Source organism: Camelus bactrianus, chromosome X, assembly GCF_048773025.1.
Source record: "Camelus bactrianus isolate YW-2024 breed Bactrian camel chromosome X, ASM4877302v1, whole genome shotgun sequence".
In the NCBI taxonomy this organism is placed as follows: domain Eukaryota; kingdom Metazoa; phylum Chordata; class Mammalia; order Artiodactyla; family Camelidae; genus Camelus; species Camelus bactrianus.
This window is the reverse complement of record NC_133575.1, coordinates 76791157-76803355: the sequence shown is the minus strand read 5'-3', so window position 1 is coordinate 76803355 and position 12199 is coordinate 76791157.

Genomic DNA, 12199 nt, shown 5'->3' with positions numbered 1-12199 from the left:
TTGACATGACACAATATTGTACGCTGACTATACTTCAATAAAAAAAGAAAAAAATTTGAAAAACAAATATAGGATTGTACACCACTATCTCTATTATTTAACATAATATGGAAATATTTGTCAATGAGTTCATAAACTATAAATATACAAATCAAATATAAATGAAAAATAGGAAAAAATTACTATTTGTAGGGTGGTATAATTCTCTATCTGGAAACCTCCAGGGAATAAAGTACAAATCTATGACATTATTATGCTAAAATCAATACATTTCTTATATTTCAACAATAATCCACTTGATAATGAAATGAAAAAAACTTCACAATGCTAACAAAAAATACAAAAAATTGAGGTAACAAAAATATGTGCACCACCAAATTAAGGTAACTGCAAAACTTTACTAAAGACATAAAAGAATACCTTAGTAAATGGAGGAACATATTATAGAAAATACATCTTTATGGAGCGATCCATCTCTTTATGCAACATAGTCTCAATCAAAATCACATCACACTATTTGTTCATTATTTATTTAGTATCTATGTGTTTTAGAGAGAGATGTAACCAGAGCATCTTAGAGTTCATCCGAAAGAACATGAGAAGATATCCAGTTAAATTCTGATAAAGAAGAATAAAAGAATGGGAGGAAATGACTTGTCTACTAGATATGAACACATATTATAGAGCTTCAGAAATTGAAATGGGGTAATGCTGGTGCCAGAACTGAATGATGAATGAAACAGACACACAGAGCCTTTCAATCCAATGGAGAAGTTGCAATTATTCAATAAATAACTCTAAACACCTTGATAATTATTTGCACAAGAATAAATGCAAGATCAATTGAAGAATAAAATCTACCATTGTGTCATATTTAACTGGTAGCACTTTTTCTTTCTTAGTGGTACATAAAATAACATTGCATTTTTCAATCCAAGGCATTTTAAGACTTAATGAAATACATTAATTGTTATAGCTCGCCTATCAGGGAAACAAGAGATCCTCCTTTCAAAAAGATTTGTGTATTATAATACCATTTTTGTAAAACAAATGGTGATGCTAAACTCTCATATATAAAGATAGTTAACATCTATATAAAATATAAAATGTGCCAGAACTTCTAAGGGATTTACATGTATGTACTCAGGTATGTATAATTATGATGCCTGCTTTACAAATGAGGAAACTGAGGTATAGAGAGGTAAAGTCACCTGTCCAAGTTCACACAGCTAGTAAGTGCCAGAAATGCACTTTCAACATGGACATTTTGGCTCCAGAGCGTTCATGGTCCCAACCATCCTTCTGCAGCTCCCCTTCCTCTCTCCTCTCTTCTCCTTTTTTCTCTCTCTTACACACACACACACACACACACACACACTTTGCCTTTTTCTGTCTCTTGTGATGCTTGATTATGTGAGCATGGAGAAAACTCTGGAAGGATACACACTAAGTTATTAACCTAGGTTATGGGGGTGAAGGTAATATAAGAGTATGTGTAAGCCAAATAAGGAAGAATTAAAAAAGAGGAAAACTTCACTAAAACTACAGCTGTGTATGATATGGTTATGTTTATAATGTATATAAACTTGAACATGTGTGTATATGTATAAAACATAACAAATAAATTAAAAGTAATCTAAAGTTATTAAGAGTCTATAAAATAAAAAAGTTATTAAAAGATAGTTCATAGTTATTTTATTAAATGTTAATAAATTTTATTTATTATTAGTTATTATGTTTCTTATTGTTTATAATATTTATCTATTATTTTATTATTTATTACTATTTACTTATCTTTTTTAAAACATTTTTATTGAGTTATAGTCATTTTACAATGTTGTATCAAATTCCAGTGTAGAGCACAATTTTTCAATTATACATGAACATACATATATTCATTGTCACTTTTTTTTTTTTTTTGCTGTGAGCTACCACAAGATCTTGTATATATTTCCCTGTGCTATATAGTATAATCTTGTTTATCTAGTCTGCATATGCCTGTCAGTATCTACAAATTTTGAACTCCCAGTCTGTCCCTTCCCACCCCCTACCCCCTTGACAACCACAAGTTTGTATCCTATGTCTATGAGTCTGTTTCTGTTTTGTTTTGTTTTTTTTTTTAGATTCCACATATGAGTGATCGCATATGATATTTTTCTTTCTCTTTCTGGCTTACTTCACTTAGAATGACATTCTCCAGGGACATCCATGTTACTGCAAATGGCATTATGTTGTCATTTTTATGGCTGAATAGTATTCCATTGTATAAATATACCACCACTTCTTTATCCAGTCACCTGTCGATGGACATTTAGGCTGTTTCCATGTCTTGGCTATTGTAAATAGTGCTGCTATGAACATTGGGGGGCAGGTGTCTTTTTGAAGTAGGCTTCCTTCTGGATATATGCCCAGGAGTGGGATTGCTGGGTCATATGGTAAGTCTATTCCTAGTGTTTTGAGGAATCTCCATACTGTTTTCCACAGTGGCTGCACCAAACTGCATTCCCACCAGCAGTGTAGGAGGATTCCCTTTTCTCCACAGCCTCTCCAGCATTTGTCATTTGTGGACTTTTGAATGATAGCCATTCTGACTGGTGTGAGGTGATACCTCGTTGTAGTTTTGATTTGCATTTCTCTGATAATTAGTGATATTGAGCATTTTTTCATGTGCTTATTGATCATTTGTATTTCTTCCTTGGAGAATTGCTTGTTTAGGTTTTTGACCATTTTTTGGATTGGGTTGTTTGTTTTTTTCTTATTAAGTCGTATGAGCTGCTTATATATTTTGGAGATCAAGCCTTTGTCGGTTTCATCATTTGCAAAAATTTTCTCCCATTCCATAGGTTGTCATTTTGTTTTGCTTATGGTTTCCTTTGCTGTGCAGAAGCTTGTAAGTTTAATTAGGTCCCATTTGTTTATTCTTGCTTTTATTTCTATTGCTTGGGTAGACTGCCCTAGGAGAACATTTTTGAGATGTATATCAGATAATGTTTTGCCTATATTTTCTTCTAGGAGGTTTATTGTATCTTGTCTTATGTTTAAGTCTTTGATCCATTTTGAGTTTATGTTTGTGTATGATGTAAGGGAGTGTTCTAGCTTCACTGATTTACATGCTGCTGTCCAGTTTTCCCAAAACCATTTGCTGAAGAGACTGCCTTTATTCCATTGTATATTCTTGCCTCCTTTGTTGAAGATGAGTTGACCAAAAGCTTGTGGGTTCATTTCTGGGCTCTCTATTCTGTTCCATTGGTCCATATGTCTGTTTTTGTACCAATACCATGTTGTCTTGATTACTGTAGCTCTATAGTATTGTCTAAAGTCTGAGAGAGTTATTCCTCCAGCCTCTTTATTTTTCTTCAGTAATGCTTTGGGAATTCTAGGTCTTTTGTGGTTCCATGCAAATTTTATTATGATTTGTTCTAGTTCTGTGAAATATGTCCTGGGTCATTTGATAGGGATTGCATTAAATCTGTAGATTGCCTTGGGCCGTGTGACCATTTTAACAATATTGATCCTTCCAATCCAGGAGCATGGGATATCTTTCCATTTTTTCATATCTTCTTTAATTTCCTTCATCAGTGTTTTATAGTTCTCTGTGTATAAGTCTTTCACCTCCTTGGTTAGATTTATTCCTAGGTATTTTATTACTTTGGGTGCTATTTTAAAGGGGATTGTTTCTTTACCTTCTTTTCCTGTTGATTCATCGTTAGTGTAAAGAAATGCAACTGATTTTTGAACATTAAGCTTGTACCCTGCTACCTTGCTGAATTCTTCGATAAGTTCTAGTAGTTTTTGTGTGGACCTTTTAAGGTTTTCTATATATAGTATCATGTCATCTGCATATAGTGACACTTTTACCTCTTCTTTTCCAATTTGGATCCCTTTTATTTCTCTCTCTTGCCTGATTGCTGTGGCCAGGACTTCCAAGACTATGTTGAGTAGGAGTGGTGATAGTGGGCAGCCTTGTCTTGTCCCAGATTTTAGTGGGAAGCTTTTGAGTTTTTCACCGTTGAGTACTATGCTGGCTGTAGGTTTGTCATATATAGCTTTTATTATGTTGAGATGTGTTCCCTCTGTACCAACTTTGATGAGAGTTTTTATCATAAATGGATGTTGAATTTTATCAAATGCTTTTTCTGCATCTATTGAGATGATCATGTGGTGTTTGTCCTTTCTCTTGTTGATGTGATGTGTTACATTGATTGATTTGCGTATGTTGAACCAGCCTTGTGTCCCTGGGATGAACCCCACTTGGTCATGATGTATAATCTTTTTAATGTGTTGTTGGATTCTATTTGCTAATATTTTGGTGAGGATTTTGGCGTCTATGTTCATCAGTGATATTGGCCTATAATTCTCTTTTTTGGTAGTGTCTTTGCCTGGTTTTGATATCAGGGTGATGGTGGCTTCATAGAATGAGTTTGGGAGTATTCCCTCCTTTTCAATCTTCTGGAAGAGTTTGAGAAGGACTGGTATGAGTTCTTATTTGTATGTTTGGTAGAATTCCCCGGTGAAGCTGTCTGGTCCTGGACTTTTATTTGTAGGGAGGTTTTTTATTGCTAATTCAATTTCATTTCTAGCGATCGGTTTGTTCAAGTGGTCAGTTTCTTCTTGATTCAGTCTTAGTGGATATTATTGTTTATTATTTATATTTATTTATTAGTTGTTAATTTATTCATAAATGAATGTAGGGATAGGGGTATTGCTCAGTATTAGAGCACATGCTTGGCAAGCCTGAGGTCTTTGGTTCAATCCCCATTGCCTTGGTTAAGGGACAAAAAAAAAAAACTATTAAAAATGTATCTATTAATTAGATTTTATTTTAATAAAAAGTTACTAAAAGATAGTTCATAAAATGCAAAGAGTCAATGCATATATTTGAATTTTACTAGTCATCAAAAAATCAAATTAAAAACAATGGCGTATGATTTTTGCCCATCAAATTTGCAAAGATGAAGAAGCAAAACAAAATATGCATTGTTACTAGTAAAGCAGGGAAATAGGAGCCCTTTTATGCTGTGGGTGAATATTTATTTAGTCCAACCTATTTGGAGGAAAATGGCAATATAATATTGAAATTTTTGATCCTGTAATTCTACTTCTAGGAATTCTTCTTAAGGTACTAATCAGAGATAATGACAAATATTTGTATTACAGATGTTCAAAGCAGCTTTATCTATCATCTACCTATCCATTCTTTCGTTTATCCAGATATTTATTTCTACTTTGGTACCAGGATGCATATCTAAGTGTTAATTACAGTAGCAAAGAAGGAGAAGAAGGAAGAGGAGGAGGAGGAGGAGGAAGCAGCTTAAATGTCTAAAAATACGAATGGCTAAATAGTGCTACATTTATTTAATAGAATGTTATACAATCATTAAAATTACATTCACAGATGATATTTGATGACAGGAAAAACTTCCTACTACATTTCAAGGTAAAAAAATCATATCTATTTTATGATTTTAAATTTGTACAACTTTAAGAATTCATAGAAAATTTTAAAACTTACAGTGGTCATTTTGAGTATAGTAGCTAATTATTGTTTTAATTTGTTAATCCTTTATAGTGTTTCAACATATTCTATAACTTTATATTAACTATTTATAGTTATATTACTATGTATTATATTTTTGTTTCTATACTTTTTATACCTTATTATTAGGATGCAATATTAATTATATTATTTTATTTTATTTTGTTGAGGTATAGTCAGTTTACAATGCTGTGTCAATTTCCAGTGTAGAGCACAATTTTTCAGTTACACATGAACCTACATATATTCATTGTCACATTCTTTTTCACTGTGAGCTACCACAAGATCTTGTATATATTTCCCTGTGCTATGCAGTGTAATCTTGTTTATCTATTCTGTGTATACCTGTCAGTATCTACAAATTTCAAACTCCCAGTATTTATTATATTATTAAAAATGAAAAAACAAACACTAGATTATGCTTTAATCACTGAAAAAAAATAAAGCATTCTAGTAAAAATAGAATGTGGTTCAGAAAGGGCAGTCTTCCTTTGATAAACTCAGTTTCATAGTTTCATGTCAAAATTAACAGTCATAAGAGCCAACAATTATAGAGTATTAACATCTTCCTGGCATGAATCTAAGTGTTTTATATGTATTAACTCATTCAAACCTCACAACAACCTTTTCTCAGAAACTGAAGCAGAGAGTTTAAGTATCTTGTCCAAGGTCACACAGCTAATAAGAGATAGAGCCTGAATCTGAATCTAGGTAGTTTGGTTCCGGAACCTGGGCTTTTAATCCCTATACTTATGGCCTTATCACAAAGGAAAAAACAGTAAATAGAAAAATCAAGACCAATGATGTAACCATATAGTATAACTGAAGATGAGTCTGCGATGCAGAGGAAATTTAGTTGGAGGAATATGCAGTTATGTAAGAGTCATCTGAGATGTCTGTGGCAGCTTGAGGCAGGATGTGAAGAAATGAGTAACAATTCTTAGTTTTTCTCCACATTTCAGTGGACAGCTAATAATTATGGGTAGATAATTCAAATATGTTATCACAATAATGCATCCTTCCTTCCCTCCCTCCTTTCTTCCCTTCTTCCATGCTTCCTTCCTCCCTTCCTTTCCTTCCTCCCTCAAAGAGCAATTCTCTTGCTTTTGTACAGATATTTTTTAAGCCTTCTTCCAGCCCGCAAGCTCAGTAGCTGATTCTTTATAAAATGTCCCCTGTGTAGGTTGTTGCTTCATGTAATCTCACCAAACTCTACTTTCCCAACCTACTCCCTCCATCTTGTGCCTCCTATATGGAACTCAGATCCGATTCTTGCCAATGACCATCCGTCCATCCCCCTGTCAACTGAAATGAAATGTACAACCTGTAAGTTAAGAGTTCTGTTTTATTTGGAGGACTTTCTGAGGACGTGAGCCTGGGAGACAGCCTCTAAAATCGCTCTAAGAGACTATTCCACTAAGGCAGGGGAAGAGCCAGGATACACAGGAGTTTTGCCACAAAGACCAGGTATTTGGAACATCAAAAGATGACTGTTAATTAAAGAAAACTAGATATCTGAAGTTAAGTAATGTACTTTTCTTTGTCTGGAAAGGTGCAAATGTCTGGGCTCATTGAAATCATTCCTTTCATATGCACCTGGGTATCTAGGGCCAGTATTCTATTCTTTCCCATCCTGAGTTCCCTCAGGGGGCACCAGGCTGCCTGCTTGTCTGCATCCTGAGTTCCCTTCACTCACTGTCAGGGGTGGTGGTAATAGCTGATGACTTGGTGGCCACAGCATCATTTGTTTACTGATATGACTGGCAATATTTTTCATTCACACCCCAGCCTGTTGCCAGCCAGGATCTCCTGATCCCTTGCTTTACTATGCTGTCTTGGACAGAGGTTTGGTTCCCTTTGCTCCCTCACCTGCACCTGCAGTGGGATCACACTCTGCTGAAGCTTAGGGCAGAGTATCTGCCCTCCTCTCACTAGAAAATACAAAACCCAAAGCAAACAAATATGGAAAACATTACCCAAAACCAAGACAGTTTCTTTTTTTTTTTTGGCTGAGAACAGGTTGGTCAGTATGATGACTTGGTTGAAAATAAATAGCTGTATTAGTCTGCTAGGCCGTGTATTGTCAGGCCGCACAAGATGGCTGCTGTCTTGCTCTCTGTACGTCCCCTGCCCTACCTGGCCCTGCCACACCCTTACCTAATGTACATGATTGCCTCCCCTTCCTAAGGTGAAAGTTGAATCAGTAAATACCTGTGTGATTGGTCCCACCCCGAGCTAATAATTGTTCTGGCCCCTAGACCAGAATGGCTCCAGTATATTCAGTCATCAACAGGAAAACAGCAGCCCTCAACCCAGTTTCCCTGGCACCGAAGGAGCCCTTCTGACATCATACTCCCTATAACTGATAGCCTCCTCCTCCCCCTGTGTCGTGAACATGGCTGCTGTGTCCTGCCTACCCATAGCTGTACACCCATACACGGTGGGGTGTCACTCTAGGACCTTTGATTCTATCTTGTAAGATTCCCTGTCCAAGAAATCATTGATGTCTCCATCACTGACTCTGGGTTCTTCCTTCTGCCTCACAACTGGGCAGTTGAAAGGATGCACAACTGTGAGTTGCAGCCCAACAGGCTGCCATAACAAAATACCATAGACTTGGTGTCCTAAGCAACAGAAATTTATTTCTCACCGTGCTGGAGGCTAGCAGTCCAAGATCAAGATGTCAGCATGTTTGGTTTCTCCTGAGGTCATCTTCTCACTGTGTCTTCACATGGCCTTTTCTCTGTGCATGCACATCCCTGGTGTCTCTTCCTCTTCTTTGAAGGACATCAGTGAGACTGGATTAGGGACCCACCCTTAAGACCTCATTTTACCTTAATTACCTCCTTAAAGGCCCTATCTCTAAATACAGTCCCACTGGGAGTGCTTCAGCACATGAATTTGGGGGAGACACAATTTAGTCCATAACAATCACCCTCATTACTTTTGAGAATTGGTCATTGGCATGATTCTTTCTCTTTCATTTTGTATAAAATGGGATATTGTCAGGCTTGCTGTATAGTGACCTGTTATACAGTGGTTAATTAATTATCAACTATTTAGACATTTAGGTCAAACATTACCATTACTACTGCTACTGGTAATAATCATAATTACATGAATACCAATATCGATACCACTAGTAACTAACTCCTTGATGTGAGCATTAAATGAGATATAGATTGCAGAAATACATTCACCACAATTCCTGGCCCCTCCATTAAGTGGTTAAGGAATGCAAGTATAATCAGAAATTTTTTTTTTCTATCTACGATCCATGTTCCCAGAATTTCTCCTCTTTTTCTCCACTGCTCCTACAACCATCACAATAAAATACAAACCACTGAGCATACCTTGCAATGAAGTTTCTGATTTTGTGCCTGCCAAATATATCTTCTTCCAAAGATACTTTTCTGACTCCTCTCAGATGAAGTTAGGTTGCCCTTTTCTGAGCTTCTGTAACATCTTTGCTATCATGGTACTCACCACACAGCTCATTCTTAATGCATGTTTAATGGTCATCTCTGGTAGAGCAGCAGCTCCCTGATTTTGCAGCTTGTTCATTATATCCTCAGCATCTAGTACTGTACCTAGCATAGAGTTGGCATTTCCTCTGTTGGGCTTCTAAACATGGACATGTCTTCTTGTAACAGAGCAGGACCCTATGGGGCCTTCCCAGGACAAGCCCCTCCCCCTCTGTTTTAGCTCCTCTCTGAAGTACCTAGATGATAGTATCTGATGCACATTTCCTGAGCTGTTTTACAGATGCTAAACCCCCACCAAATGGAAGAAATTAACAACTTGATGATCATGAGCAGAGTAGCCCCCAGACCTACAGGTACCTAAGGATTGATATTGTTAACCACTTTGACATCGACCTGGTACCTCACCATCAACCAATCAGAGAACTGTGCAGGAGCTGATCCCATACCCTGGGATGCCCCTCCCTCACCTGGCCTTTAGAAATGCTTTGCCAAAGGAGAGGGGAGGGTATAACTCAGTGGAAGAGCACATGCTTAGCAAGCCTGAGGTCCTGGGATCAATCCCTAGTACCTCCATTAATTAAAAATAAAAAAAAAAAACTTTGCTGAAACCCATCAGGGATTTCGGGTATTTTGAGCACTAGCTGTCCTGAACTCCTTGCTTGGCACCCTGCAGTAAATGCTGCACTTTCCTTCACCACAACCCCGATGTCAGTAGATTGGCTTTACTGTATGTGGGCAAGTGGGTGTTGAGTTTGCTTCAGTAACATTCTCTTAATAGTGGGCTTACTAACTGCTCCACCAATCTCCCAGGATCGTTGGGAGGACCAGATGAGACAATGCATGTGAAATACGTAATGTGTATAAAGTACTTCACAAATAAAAAGCATTTGAATAATTTGTATATAACCTTGCACAAGGTTAATAAATCTTAATAGTTCAGAAAATTGTAATTGACTTTTAATGGGCAAATGCCAAAATACATTCTCCACCGATATTTAGTAATGATATATAAAAAAAGGTAAGAGACATTTCTAGCAGTCAAGATCTATATAGTGTATTTCAACACATGATAAATTCATGAACATTTCTTATTTCCTAGAACAGTTGTATATCTTGAAAACTCATCATCATAAGCATTCTCTGGATTTTCACAGAATTAATCCTGAATAATTAATGAATATAAAAGAGTTAGACAAGTACTGTAGCATGCTAATCATTTGTTTCAATGTCAATTAGAGAAAAATAGTCCTTTTGGCCTGTTAACTTGGAATATGTATTGTAAAGTTAACTCTTAATTTACAAATATGAAATGCCTCAAATTTTTAAATGAATACATTGAGATAGAGTTCAGTATGATTGGTGAAAGTCATAGTTTATAGGAAAAAAAAGAAGAATTTTTAACTGTATTTAAACAGTTCTTGAAAATATGTTTAGTTTATAGATCAATATTTACAAAATGTTTACATATTTCTTCAAAAATGGTATGGTATCTTAATCACTGATGACTTAGGAATTTTATCAAATACAAGTCTTAAATAATTTTAGGCAGAATGAATATAAATTGAATACAAACAGAATGGAAGGGGCAGGTAACATTCACTCATACTTTCCAGGTCTCTCAGATGCATGTAAGTCTTGATTATTCTGCTTCTAAGGATCTTTCTCAATTTCATCTCAGTCATGATTTATCGGCTCTTGTTCAAAATTTCAGCCATAAAGTAAAGGTGAAAGTCAATGTAACACTAAATGAAAATTCTTAAAATATGTAGACTACTTCTGTGAATTTAGCTAAGAAAAGCAACTTCTAGGTTGAAGGATGAGAAAAATAATTTAACTATTTATTTGGCCTTGAGTTAGGATTTAACTTCACTTGTAAGGAGGGAAAAGACTTTTTGTTAGAAGGTGAAATTCCTTATTAAACAATTGAAAGATTGGTCATTTAGAGTTGGAGAATTCTTTCTAGTCATTGCTATGAGTTCATCATGGGGGGAGTGCCTCTGTCTGTAGTTATAGAATTTTTTTTTTTCCAGGAAGGACATATTTTTGCTTTTATTTATTTATTTTTAAAAAATATATATTTTTATTGAATTGTATTCAGTTTGCTGTGTTGTGTCAATTCCTGGTGCACAGCACAATGCTTCAGTCATACATGAACATATATATATTTGTTTTCATACTCCTTTTCACCATAATTCACTACAAGATAGTGAATATAGTTCCCTGTGCTGTAGAATATAAACTTGCTGTATATCTATTTTATATATAATAGTTAGCATCTGCAAATCTCAAACTCCCAGTTTATTCCTTCCCACCCACTTCCCCTCTGGCAACCACAAGTCTGTTTTCTATGTCTGTGAGACTGTTTCTATTTTGTAAATAAGTTCGTTTGTCTTTTTGCTTTTGATTGCACATATGAGTGATATCATATGGTATTTATCCTTCTCTTTCTGGCTTACTTCACTTAGAATGACATTCTCCAGTTCCATCCATGTTGCTGCAAATGGCATTATTTTATTCTTTGTTATGGCTGAGTAGTACTCCATTGTATAAATATACCACAGCTTCCTTATCCAGTCATTGTAGTTATAGAATCTTTTGATTGACAAACCTGAACTGATAGTTCATGGAATTTGTCCTTTTTCATTGTTCATCTGCATACATGGCCTAGAGTCATAAGGAATGTTCTTTTTCCTAGGATGGCACTAGTGTGCCATGATGAGAACAATGTAAATTGTGAACTTAGTGGATAAAGCATTGTATTGTAAGTCAGATGATTGAATTTAAGACTTATTTGCCACTGATTGGCTCTGTGAACTTAGGAAGACCTGTATTCTAAGTGAGTCTTGAGTTTGTTTTTTAGTCTATAAAATGGTGGCAATGCTTAAAGCCTCACAGGGCTGTTGAGATGATTAAATAAGATGTTGGATGTGTAAGTACTTTATAAACCATGGGATATTATACAAATAATTTTTAATAGAAGATTGACAATTTTGTTTCACTAATGAATAAATTAAAATCTTGGGTCAATTTCTTCTTGGATAAATAGATATTGCTTTGTATTTCAGCCTAGTCATTTATAAAGGCACTGAACTAATTTTAATGGACTAATTATTTTCATAAAAAGTCCAGTGTCTTCAGTAAAATGTGCTACTTATGTACATGCAAGAACAATGAATTA